The sequence below is a fragment of the Loxodonta africana genome, chromosome 25 (genome assembly GCF_030014295.1).
Source record: "Loxodonta africana isolate mLoxAfr1 chromosome 25, mLoxAfr1.hap2, whole genome shotgun sequence".
NCBI classification, from domain to species: domain Eukaryota; kingdom Metazoa; phylum Chordata; class Mammalia; order Proboscidea; family Elephantidae; genus Loxodonta; species Loxodonta africana.
In genome coordinates, this window is record NC_087366.1 from 50,737,465 (window position 1) to 50,751,302 (window position 13,838).

The window sequence follows — 13,838 nt, forward strand, 5'->3', positions numbered from 1 at the left end:
CCTAAATGGAAACTAGTTCCCTTGTGCTTTCTGCTGACCCTCGGGCGTGTCGTAAAGAGCAACGTGAATGAGTATCAGGAACACTTTTTTGTTTTGATGTTTTTGTTTTTTTGATGGGCAAGGGAGTTAGCAATGAGCCTTTCCGGTTCAAGAACAACATACACAGTTTACACTCTAAGATTTTGAATGTTTAATACATTTTCTCTTTCAGACCTACTAAGTGAATAGACCAAAAAGCATACAGTAGGATAGCACAGTAGATAAAATGTAAGGGTGAATTTCTTATGGTCCAAGGGTTCCGTCACGGCCCCGGCCTTTCGTAGTATACGTGGTGTAGACTTGGCATCGCGTGTCATTTTGCTTTGCTCCAAATTTTAGAACTAGAAGTGTGCCTGTGTGCCCGCACGATTATCATAGCCTTTAGGATCTGAGAGGCAGCCCACTGAGGCAGCATTTACTGAAGTCACATCTTAAAAGGTAAAGTGACCTAAACATGTACAAGGCCATATTTTAACTATAATTAAGAATTAGTGAATATTACTACAGAACCTCGTGTAGCTTATCTCATGGAACTTTGGGGCAGTTGGGGGGGCCTTGCTAAATTCAGGAGTAAAGGAAACTGGTAGGAACTTCTGGCTTTAAAGCAAAATATTGCAAATTGCTGCCTGATTCAAATAATTTGAAAACCCAAATAAGGATTTTATTATCAGGAAATACTGTTTTCTAAACTTGGCGTCTACCTTTCAGACGGGGACGTAGAAGAGAGGGTGGAAGTAGTTGAAAGGGTAGGATCAAACAGCACCTGGTTTCTGCACCAAAGTTTCAAATAGGAGTAAATGAAAAGGAAGACCACTTAGAAGCCAGCCTAGGGAGGACTCGCCAGAAAGCAGCAGCCCCTGCTGCACAAACAGTGCCTTCAAAATGATTCTGTGTGAACTGCATGCAATCTCGTGTAACCATAAAGTGTAACCTGTATGTGCATGACGTGTTTCCAGAATGTGTAAAGTTAAGATTCAGCAGGAGAGGGGCCTAGCCCTGTCATTGGATGTATCGGCAAACCTGCTGGAGTTGATGGCTACAGTGTGACTTGAGTTTGCAGCATCAGACCCCTGTGTTTGCGTTAAGCAACCGTATCACGAAAATCAGATCCGTCTCCTTGCCTCCCTCTCTCCTACTCTGCAGCTTTGCTGGTTTTAACTGCTTCATTCTTCTGCTTCTTGGTATCTTTTCTTCTTTTGAAATAAAAAGACAAAATAATTCAGAAGAGGCTTGTATTTATTTTACCAGTTGCCCATAATGTACCAGGGGTGTATGTGACTTGTGAAAAAAGAGTTTTGTGTTCCACTTTCTTGGTTGTGATTCTGAGCTTAAGACATGCTCCGTTGTTCCCAAAACTCAGCAGTTACCCTTCTGCGCTTCCGATCTGTCACTAAGGAGAATGCCAGGCAACCTGCTGCGATTACCCTGAACGCGTTCTTCACCACGGCCTTAGCAACGCCGACTGAAAATCCAGTGACATCTTGGCTGTAGGCGTCCAAGGTTACAGTTGCAGACCCTCCATGGGCGGCTGCTGCGTGTGCTGAGCGCCATGTGCGCTGCATTCCCGGTGACTGTGTGATACTCTCCACTTTTTACTGTCAAGTACAAGCTTGATACATCGGGAGTGCTGGTGGTGTGTGCCTTCGAGTCGATTCCGAATCCTAGTGAGCCCATGTGACAGAGTAGAACTGCCCTATAAGGTTTTCTAGGCTGAACCCTTTATGGGAGCAGATTTCCAGGTCTTTTCTCCAGCAGAGCCATGGCGGGGGGCAGTGGGGGTGGGTTTGAATCTCCAGCCTGGTGGTTAATGGCGAGGTGCTTAACCATTGCGCCCCTGGGGCTCCTTCCAAGAGTGGCACTACCTCACAGTCCCTCATTGCTGTGAATGCTTTGGGGTTTGCAAGAACTGCGGGCACACGTATGACTTGATGTAACCATCTTGTTCCACTCTGGATTCCCTCAGAGGCCAGGTGCCTTTCAGCCCAGAATAGCTGTGAGTGTGTCTGTAAAGGTGAGGGCCTGTCCAGGAAGGAGCTTGCTGGTGCCTGAGTGGAAGGATGTGACCATGTTCGAGGTCTGTCCTTGGAGACGTCTTTAACACTGAAGTCAGGGAAGTGGAAGGAGGGCGGTCCCCTTCCCTCATTTCTCAATAGTAGAATGTCTGCCTTACCTCTCCTCCCCTCTTAAATATCTGAGAAGCACAGGGGTTGGGAGAGAAGAGGCTGTGGGGGAATGAAAGCACTTTGAAATTGTACCCTAGAGCCCCCTCCCCCCCAGGCTTCCACATTCTTTGATGTTTTTCATGCCAGTCTAAATCCCATTCCAGCAAGGAGGCTACGCTCCAAGAGACCGATAAAAGCTTTACAACGGCCCTCCTTTCCAAGTAAGCTACTCTTTGGAGCTGGTTGTCATGAGGTTTGATATCCTGAGATGGTGCCTTAATAACTGGCAGCAAGATGACCGGTGGCTGCTGAGCGGTATCTCAGGAGAAGGCAGTCCTGGGGCAGGCTGGGCACGGACCACGTGGCACACAGGAGGGGGCCAGTGCGAGCTTCGGGGGCTGTGTTTTAGCCCTTCTGTTCTCCCACTGTAAAGCGGAGGCTCTGGGTCTTTGAGGTCACTCCAGCTCTAGCGTTCTGTGGTTTTAATATGCTGAGAGCCTGCCACCACAGGCCAGCCAGGCTGACAGGGACACTCAGGATCCCAGGGCTCTGGAAACGGCCTCCTCTGACCCCCGCTGACAGATGGGCACAGAGAGGCCCCATGGGTCAGGGGCAAAGCTCCTCTCTGCAATCTGGGTAAAAAGAACCTCAGTTTGTCCTTTCTCATTGGTCACAGGCGCTGCTGCAGTGTGGGCCTTTGGCTGAGGGGTAAATTAGCATTGGGCTGACTTTAATATCTGTGTAGCCACTCCTGTGGAAAAAGGAGGCACTGAAGATCTATCCTTCAATACTTTGGGGAAAAAAAGTCACCTGGGATATTCCAGTGATTACTGTCATCCTCGGATGATTATAGGTATGAGCCATCACCCCGACCCCCAAGGCAAAAAGGAGCCCGAGAAGGCATCGTGACGATTACCCAGAGGTTTGCCTCTCTGTCCCGCTCCTGAGACAGGCAGGGGTCGGAACCCTGCAGATGGGGGCACGCAGCTAGCCTGGGACTGACCCTGCAGGGAGGCCTGATCCGCTGAGGTAAGGACGGAGGGATTCCAGCTGACCAGGCCACCACGGAAGAGCTGCTGTGGGGAACCCTCACAGCCTGGATTCCCCACCCCAACTCTGCCAGCTTTTTTTTTTTTAACTTCTAATTGAAGGAAAACTTTAAGACAGAAAAGAATACATACGGGTACAGCTCACTCAACAACAGAAATACACCCATTTGACTAGCACCCAGATCAAGAAACAGGATGTTGCCAGGACCCCAGAAGGCCCCTGGTCCTCCCTTCCAGTCTCTGTCCATACCCAGGACAGCACTTCTGATCTCTGAAGCCACAGGTTAGTGTCGCCTATTTCTGGGCTTCTGGGACCCTGCCCTTTCTTCGTGTTTGGCTCCTCTCAGTCATACGCGAGATTCCTCCACGATGTGTGTGGTGGTGAATTCTTGTAGTGTTCGGTTTGGGGCGCTGTTATGCAGAGTACTGCTATGAATATTCTGGCCTGTGTCTTTGGTAAGGGAACCCTGGTGGCATAGTGGTTAAGTGCTACGACTGCTAACCCAAGGGTCAGCAGTTCGAATCTGCCAAGCGCTCCTTGGAAACTCTATGGGGCAGTTCTACTTTGTCCTGTAGGGTCGCTATGACTCAGAATCAACTTGACAGCATTGGGTTTGGTTTGGGTTGGTCTTTGGTAAGCATATATATGGAAGCGTTTCTTTTGGATAGATAACTAGGAACAGGATTGCTGGGTCATAGTGTAGCCTGTGTTCAGCTTCAGTAGATTCTGACCCACTTTTAAAAGCACTCCTACATGAAAGGGACTGGTCAGCGGGGGGGAGAGAGATGCTGATGAAGAGTGAGCTAATTAAATCAGGTGGACACTGGAGAGTGTATTGGCAACTCTTGACTGGAGGGGGAGGGGAAGATAGAGAGGGAAGATGGCAAAATTGGCACGAAACGAGAGACTGAAAGGACTGACTCAATAGGGAGAGAGCAGGTGGGAGAAAGGAGTAAGATGTATGTAAACTTACATGTGACAGACTGATTGGAATTGTAAATGTTCACTTGAGGCTTAATAAAAGTAAAAAAAAAAAAAAAAACACTCCTAGCAGTGAGAGAGAGCCATTTACGGATGCGTCAGCTGGAAGGGCCTAGGGTGCTTCCGTCCACTAGAGCTCACTGAGTAGCCAGCGTCCACAGAGGAAACATCAAATGGAAGAACCAACCTGCTGCAGACCACCAACTTGAATTTGCTTCTATTTCCCTGTAAAACGGAATTAAGACATTTCTGACAGAGCTTCTTCTCCTCTTACTCATTGAAAATACTGTTCATGTCTACACTTATTGGTTTGGAAGATAAAATTTTTTTTTTTCCCTCAGATGAAGTGTTTATACTCAGTGAAATTCCTTTTTTAAAATGAGTTCATTTTAAATTGCCACCTCACGACGTACAGATCTACAGAGCAGTTGTTACTTCCTGATCTTCAGATTATAAAAAAGGTGTAAGCCAGGTCCCACTCTCAGGACAAAGGCAAAGAGGCCCTTGCCCAGTGCCCAAGAAAGGAGCCTGCCTTTTTTTGTTCTCCTAAAGGGCGCCATCTTCCAGCAGAGTTAACACGGCCTCATTATAGCTCAGGAATTTGCTTCACTTGAAGAGGTGATTCCCCCGTCAATTCCAGGATTAGGGCATAAAGTGAATGGTAAAATACAAATCTAATGCCAGTATTTTTTGGCACTAGGAGAAATTGCTTTTTATTATTTTTTTAACTGAGAGCTGTTCAAATTTCTGAAACTTCTTTCCTCTCCTAAATTTTGAGAAAAGGGACTTTTTCAACTTTGTATCACCCTGCATGAGGAAGTTTCCATCTGGGCAGCAGATGGAACTAGAAGTGGGATTTTTGCCCCTTGCGGGTCTCTGGTCCTTGCCAAACACTTGATGGCAGTGTCTCTGTGTCTCAGAGGTGCTTTCTGGCAACTTGGTGATGTGCACAAAGGATAAAAATAGCTACCCCAGGGGGCCAAGATGGCTGACTAGGTAGAAGCCACCTCGGATCCCTCTTGCAACAAAGACTCGGAAAAACAAGTGAATCGATCACATACATGACAATCTACGAACCCTGACCATCAAACACAGATCTAAAGAGTTGACCTGAATGACAGAGACTGAGAACAAACAACCAGGGGGAAGCAGTGGCTGTTTTCGGAGCCTGAAGCCAGCGTCCCAGTCAGGAAACCTTGGTGCCGGGCTTTGGACTGGGCGCAGGGGAGCTGAGCACAGCATCCTGAGACGGCGCAAACACGGTACACAGCCCTAGCCCCCAGAAGTGACCTCGGGGGAAGCCCAGCCAGTGCATGCAGGCAACGCAGCGATGCGGCTGACAGGAGGAGAAGTCACCGGGAGGCAGTGACTGGTTTTGGAGCCTGGAGTGCAGTGTCCCAGCTGGGGAACCTTGGCGCTGGGCTTTGGACTGGGAGCGGAGGAACTGACCACGGCTTCTGAGACAGCACAAGCACAGAACCTGGGCCTGACCCTCGGGGGCAATCTCGACCCAGCCAGCTGCACACAAGCTACACACCCCTCAGGAATCTCAGATAAAACAGTCATCACCAAGCAAGATAAGTAACTTTGTCTATATTCCCGGATGCTACTCTCTCCTATCTATCTGATCCCTCCCCTCCCTTTCCCAGGTGGTTTAATTAACATTGGAATTTCCTGGGCCAGAGAGTGAAGTGCGCTGCAGTTTTTCCTTCTTTTTTTTTGGTCTTTTCCTAACCCATTCTCCTGGCCTGAGAGAGGCAGCTACAAAAAACCCAGGGACCAAAAATTCTTCCCTAATTGGACTGAAAACACAGAACCAGCTCCAGCCAAACATATGTGATCCACAGTCTTGGGCTTTCATCCCTACAGGGAACAAGGTGGCTATTATAATGCAAAGGCAATTCTGATAGGGATGTGACTGTAATTGTTTTAGCAGATTACTGGAAAGACAAGTTTCCCAGGTCTGATATCTCTGCGTATTCAACAGAGCCCTCACTGACCCACAACAGGGAACTGAGGGCTGAAGCTCCCCCCAGACCACCTAGCCTCCTGCCTTAGGGGTCTAAGGAGGGTGACACCTACCAATCTGTAGAGGTACTTGCATTGGGGGCCTAAGTTACAGCTGCAGAGCCCACCCACCAAAGTGCTTTAGGAATAGAGACACACCTACCTCACTGGCATTTGGAGAAAGCCTGTCAGCATCCTGCCCCCACTGGAGTGTGAAGCCCTGCTGCTACCAGAATCTGGTGAACACAACTATCACCACTACTTCTCTAGGTGGATAGGAGACAATCTGCACCACACACTTGATGACCCCAAATCAGATTCTACTCAAGAATAGTGAATGGACTCTTAGGCTTATATACCTGGTAACAGCCCAAACCAGCTGGTAATAGGACGTAAGTGATTAAAGGGCTACAACAATCAAGACCGTGCAATCTAGTAGCCCATGTACGTATATTGAAAGAAAACAAAACAAGATAAGACTCAGTGAGCAAATATAGAATAAATCACTACAATATCTTAGAGATGGCTCGGAGACAGCAGTCGATATCAAACCACATAAAGAAGCAGACCATGATTGCTTCTACAACTCCTCAAACTAAAGAATCAAAATCTTTCCCAAATGAAGATACAATCCTGGAATTGCCAGATGCAGAATATAAAAAACTAATTTACAGAATGCTTCAAGACATCAGGGATGACCTCAGAAATGAAATAAGGCAATCTACAGAAAAAGCCAAGGAACACACTGATAAAGCAGTTGAAGAACTCAAAAAGATTATTCAAGAACATAGTGGAAAAATTAATAAGCTGCAAGAATCCATAGAGAGACAGCATGCAGAAATCCAAAAGATTAACAATAAAATTACAGAATTAGACAACGCAATAGGAAGTCAGAAGAGCAGACTCGAGCAATTGGAATACAGGGTGGGGGATCTGGAGGACCAGGGAATTGACACCAATACAGCTGAAAAAAAATCAGATGAAAGAATTTAAAAAAACGAAGAAACCCTAAGAATCATGTGGGACTCCATCAAGAAGAATAACTTGTGTGTGATTGGAGTCCCAGAACAGGGAGGGATAACAGAAAATACAGACAGAATAGTTGAAGACCTGTTGGCAGAAAACTTCCCTGACATCATGAAAGACGAAAAGATATCTATCCAAATGCTCATCGAACCCCATATAAGACTGATCCAAAAAGAAAATCACCAAGACACATTATCATCAAACTTGCCAAAACCAAAGATAAAGAGAAAATTTTAAAAGCAGCCAGGGATAAAAGAAAGGTCTCCTACAAAGGAGAATCAATAAGTTCAGACTACTCAGCAGAAACCATGCAGTCAAGAAGGCAATGGGATGACACTACTCAGCAGAAACCATGCAGTCAAGAAGGCAATGGGATGACATATATAGAGCACTGAAGGAGAAAAACTGCCAGCCAAGGATCATATATCCAGCAAAACTCTCTCTCAAATATGAAGGCAAAATTAAAACATTTACAGATAAACACAAGCTTAGAGAATTTGCAAAAAACAAACCAAAGCTACAAGAAATACTAAAGGAAATTGGTCAGAAAATCAATAATATCAGATACCAGCACAACACAAGGTCACAGAACAGAACATCCTGATATCAACTCAAATAGGGAAATCGCAAAAACAAATGAAGATTAATTTTAAAAAGAAAAAAACGCTCAAAACAGGGAATCATTGAAGTCAATATGTAAAAGATCACAATAATCAAAACGAGGGACTAAATACAGAAGGCATAGAACTGCCATATGGAGAGGGAAACAAGGCGATATAGGACAATAGAAATCAGGTTTTTACTTAGAAAAATTGGGGTAAATATTAAGGTAACCACACACACAAAAAAAAACCACAAAGAGGTATAACAATTCCATAACTCAAAATAAAAAACAAGAAAAACATAACGACTCAGCAAACATAAAGTCAAATACTATGAAATTAGGAACACACAATTTACAAAGAAAAATGTCTCAGCACAAAAAAGTAAGTGGAAAAATGAAATTGTCAACAACACACATAAAAAGGCATCAAAATGACAGCATTAAACACATACTTATCTATAATTACACTGAATGTAAATGGACTAAATGCACCAATAAAGAGACAGAGAGTCTCAGACTGGATAAAGAAACACGATCTGCTTATATGCTGCCTACAAGAGACACATTAGACTTAGAGACACAAACAAACTAAAACTCAAAGGATGGAAAAAAATATATCAAGCAAACAATACGCAAAAAAGAGCAGGAGTAGCAATATTACTTTCTCACAAAATAGACTTTAAAGTTAAATCTGCCACAAAGGATAAAGACGACACTACATAATGATTAAAGGGACAATTGACCAGGAAGATATAACCATATTAAATATTTATGCACCCAATGACAGGGCTGCAAGTTACATAAACTTTAACAGAACTGAAAAGTGAGATACACACCTCCACAATTATAGTAGGAGACTTCAACACACCACTTTCGGAGGACAGGACTTCCAGTAAGAAGCTCAGTAGAGACACGGAACACCTAATTGCTACAATCAACCAACTTGACCTCATAGACCTATACAGAACACTCCACCCAACTGCTGCAAAGTGTACTTTTTTTTCTAGCACACATGGAACATTCTCTAGAATAGACCACATATTAGGTCATAAAACAAACCTTTGCAGAATCCAAAACATTGAAATATTACAAAGCATCTTCTCAGACCATAAGGCCATAAAAGTGGAAATCAATAACAGAAAAATTAGGGAAAAGAAATCAAACACTTGGAAACTGAACAATACCCTGCTGAAAAAAGACTGGGTTATAGAAGACATTAAGGAGATAATAAAGAAATTCATAGAATGCAACGAGAATGAAAACACTTCCTATCAAAACCTCTGGGACACAGCAAAAGCAGTGCTCAGAGGTCAATTTATATCCATAAATGCACACATACAAAAAGAAGAAAGAGCCAAAATCAGAGAACTGTCCCTACAACTTGAACAAATAGAAAGTGAGCAACAAAAGAATCCATCAGGCACCAGAAGAAAACAAATAATAAAAATTAGAGCTGAACTAAATGAATTAGAGAACAGAAAAACAATTGAAAGCATTAACAAAGCCAAAAGCTGGTTCTTTGAAAAAATTAACAAAATTGATAAACCACTGGCCAGACTGACTAAAGAAATACAGGAAAGGAAAAAAATAACCCGAATAAGAAACGAGATGGGCCACATCACGACAGACCCAACTGAAATTAAAAGAATCATATCAGACTATTACAAAAAATTGTACTCTAACAAATTTGCAAACCTAGAAGAAATGGATGAATTCCTAGAAAAACACTACCTACCTAAACTAACACAATCAGAAGTAGAACAACTAAATAGACCTATAACAAAAAAAGAGATTAAAACGGTAATCAAAAAACTTCCAACAAAAAAAAGCCCGGGCCTGGATGGCTTTACTGCAGAGTTCTACCAAACTTTCAGAGAAGAGTCAACACCACTACTACTAAAGGTATTTCAAAGCATAGAAAATGACGGAATACTACCCAACTCATTCTATGAAGCCACCATCTCCCTGATACCAAAACCAGGTAAAGACATCACAAAAAAAGAAAATTACAGACCTATATCCCTCATGAACATAGATGCAAAAATCCTCAACAAAATTCTAGCCAATAGAATTCAACAACATATCAAAAAAAATAATTCACCATGACCAAGTGGGATTTATACCAGGTATGCAAGGCTGGTTTAATATTAGAAAAACCATTAATGTAATCCACCACATAAATAAAACAAAAGACAAAAACCACATGATCTTATCAATTGATGCAGAAAAGGCATTTGACAAAGTCCAACACCCATTTATGATAAAAACTCTCACCAAAATAGGAATTGAAGGAAAATTCCTCAACATAATAAAGGGCACCTATGCAAAGCCAACAGCCAACATCACTCTAAATGGAGAGAACCTGAAAGCATTTGCCTCGAGAACAGGAACCAGACAAGGATGCCCTTTATCACCGCTCTTATTCAACATTGTGCTAGAAGTCCTAGCCAGAGCAATTAGGCTAGACGAAGAAATAAAGGGCATCCGGATTGGTAAGGAGGAAGTAAAATTATCTCTATTTGCAGATGACATGATCTTATACACAGAAAACCCTAAGGAATCCTCCAGAAAACTACTGAAACTAATAGAAGAGTTTGGCAGAGTCTCAGGTTATAAGATAAACACACAAAAATCACTTGGATTCCTCTACATCAACAAAAAGAACATCGAAGAGGAAATCACCAAATCAATACCATTCACAGGAGCCCCCAAGAAGGGTCTAGCCCCCAAGAAGATGAAATACTTAGGAATAAATCTTACCAAGGATGTAAAAGACCTATACAAAGAAAACTACAAAGCTCTACTACAAGAAATTCAAAAGGACATACTTAAGTGGAAAAACATACCTTGCTCATGGATAGGAAGACTTAACATAGTAAAAATGTCTATTCTACCAAAAGCCATCTATACATACAATGCACTTCCGATCCAAATTCCAATGTCATTTTTTAAGGTGATAGAGAAACAAATCACCAACTTCATATGGAAGGGAAAGAAGCCTCGGATAAGCAAAGCATTACTGAAAAAGAAGAAGAAAGTGGGAGGCCTCACTCTACCTGATTTCAGAACCTATTATACAGCCACGGTAGTCAAAACAGCCTGGTACTGGTACAACAACAGACACATAGACCAATGGAACAGAATTGAGAACCCAGATATAAATCCATCCACATATGAGCAGCTGATATTTGACAAAGGCCCAGTGTCAGTTAATTGGGGAAAAGATAGTCTTTTTAACAAATGGTGCTGGCATAACTGGATATCCATTTGCAAAAAATGAAACAGGACCCATACCTCACACCATGCACAAAAACTAACTCCAAGTGGATCAAAGACCTAAACATAAAGACTGAAACGATAAAGATCATGGATGAAAAAATAGGGACAACCCTAGGAGCCCTAATACAAGGCATAAACAGAATACAAAACATTACCAAAAACGACGAAGAGAAACCAGGTAACTGGGAGCTCCTAAAAATCAAACACCTATGCTCATCTAAAGACTTCACCAAGAGTAAAAAGACCACCTACAGACTGGGAAAGAATTTTCAGCTATGACATCTCCGACCAGCGCCTGATCTCTAAAATCTATATGATTCTGTTAAAACTCAACCACAAAAAGACAAACAACCCAATCAAAAAGTGGGCAAAGGATATGAACATGCACTTCACTGAAGAAGATGTTCAGACAGCTAACAGATACATGAGAAAATGCTCTCGATCATTAGCCATTAGAGAAATGCAAATTAAAACTACCATGAGATTCCATCTCACTCCAACAAGGCTGGCATTAATCCAAAAAACACAAAATAATAAATGTTGGAGAGGCTGCGGAGAGATTGGAACTCTTATACATTGCTGGTGGGAATGTAAAATGGTACAACCACTTTGGAAATCTGTCTGGCGTTTTCTTAAAAAGTTAGAAATAGAACTACCATACAACCCAGAAATCCCACTCCTCGGAATATACCCTAGAGAAATAAGAGCCTTCACACAAACAGATATATGCACACCCATGTTTATTGCAGCACTGTTTACAATAGCAAAAAGCTGGAAGCAACCAAGGTGTCCATCAACAGATGAACGGTTAAATAAATTGTGGTACATTCACACAATGGAATATTACCCATTGATAAAGAACAGTGAGGAATCTGTGAAACATTTCATAACACGGAGGAACCTGGAAGGCATTATGCTGAGTGAAATTAGTCAGAGGCAAAAGGACAAATATTGTATAAGACCACTATTAAAAGATCTTGAGAAATAGTACAAACTGAGAAGAACACATACTTTTGTGGTTACAAGGGGTGGAGGGAGGGAAGGTGGGAGAGGGTTATTTTCTGATTAGTTAGTAGATAAGAACTACTTTAGGTGAAAAAAAAATTTTTTTTTTTAAAGGGAAGGACAATACTCAATACATGGAAGGTCAGCTCAACTGGGCTAGACCAAAAGCAAAGAAGTTTCTGGGATAAACTGAATGCTTCAAAGGTCAGCCAAGCAAGGGCGGGGGGTTGGGGACTATGGCTTAAGGGGACTTCTAAGTCAATTGGCAAAATAATTCCATTATGAAAACATTCTGCATCCCACTTTGAAATGTGGTGTCTGGGGTCTTAAATGCTAACAAGCGGCCATCTAAGATGCATCAATTGGTCTCAACCCACCTGGATCAAAGGAGAATGAAGAACACCAATGTCACACGATAACTATGAGCCCAAGAGACAGAAAGGGCCCCATGAACCAGAGACCTACATCATCCTGAGACCAGAAGAACTAGATGGTGCCCGGCCACAACGGATGCCTGCCATGACAGGGAGCACAACAGAGAACCCCTGAGGGAGCAGGAGATCAGTGGGATGCAGACCCCAAATTCTCATAAAAAGACCAGGCTTAATGGTCTGACTGAGACTAGAGAAATCCCGGCGGTCATCATCCCCAAACCTTCTGTTGGCTCAGGACAGGAACCATTCCCGAAGACAACTCATCAGACATGGAAGGGACTGGACAATGGGTTGGAGAGAGATGCTGACGAAGAGTGAGCTACTTGTATCAGGTGGACACTTGAGACTGTGTTGGCATCTCCTGTCTGGAGGGGAGATAGGAGGGTAGAGAGGGTTAGAAACTGGCAAAATTGTCACGAAAGGAGAGACTGGAAGGGTTGACTCATTAGGGGGAGAGTAAGTGGGAGTATGGAGTAAGGTGTATGTAAGCTTATATGTGACAGACTGACTGGATTTGTAAACGTTCGCTTAAAGCTCAATAAAAATTATTAAAAAAAAAAAAATAGCTACCCGGCATGCCTACAAGTTAGGAAAAAAACAAGAGTCGGAATTCTGGATTGGAGAGCTGTTTTCTGGAATCCTCATGGATTAATGTAGCAGGAATGGGTATTCAACAGCAGCGCTGGGATTGAGGCTATCAATTCCTAAAAGATGGTTATAGAGAGGGTGTGCCAAAGGGCCAGGACCCAAGAACCGTCTGTTAGGGTTTAGCATCAGAGTAACCACGGAAATCATCTGCCCCAGACCTACCAGACACTGACAGTTCAAAGACGCTCCCTCCACAGCTGTATCTCCCTGCCTCTAATAGACGAGTTGACCAGTTGCCATCCACTCCAATTCATGGTGACCCCATATGTGTCACAGGAGAACTGTGCTACATAGGATTTTCAATTGCTGATTTTTCAGAAGTAGATTGCCAGGCCTTTCTTCTGAGGCACTGCTGGGTGGACTCGAGTCTCTAATCTTTCTGTTAGCAGCCAAGTGCTAACCATTTGCACCACCCAGGGACTTAACCCGTTGCTGTCGAGTTGATTCCGACTCATAGCGACCCTATAGGACAGAGTAGAACTGCCCCATAGAGTTTTCAAGGAGCATCTGGTAGATTTGAACTGCCGACCTTTTAGTTAGCAGCTGTAGCTCTTAACCAGTATGTCACCAGCGTTTCCCAGGTACTTAGTCCACCTCTAATAG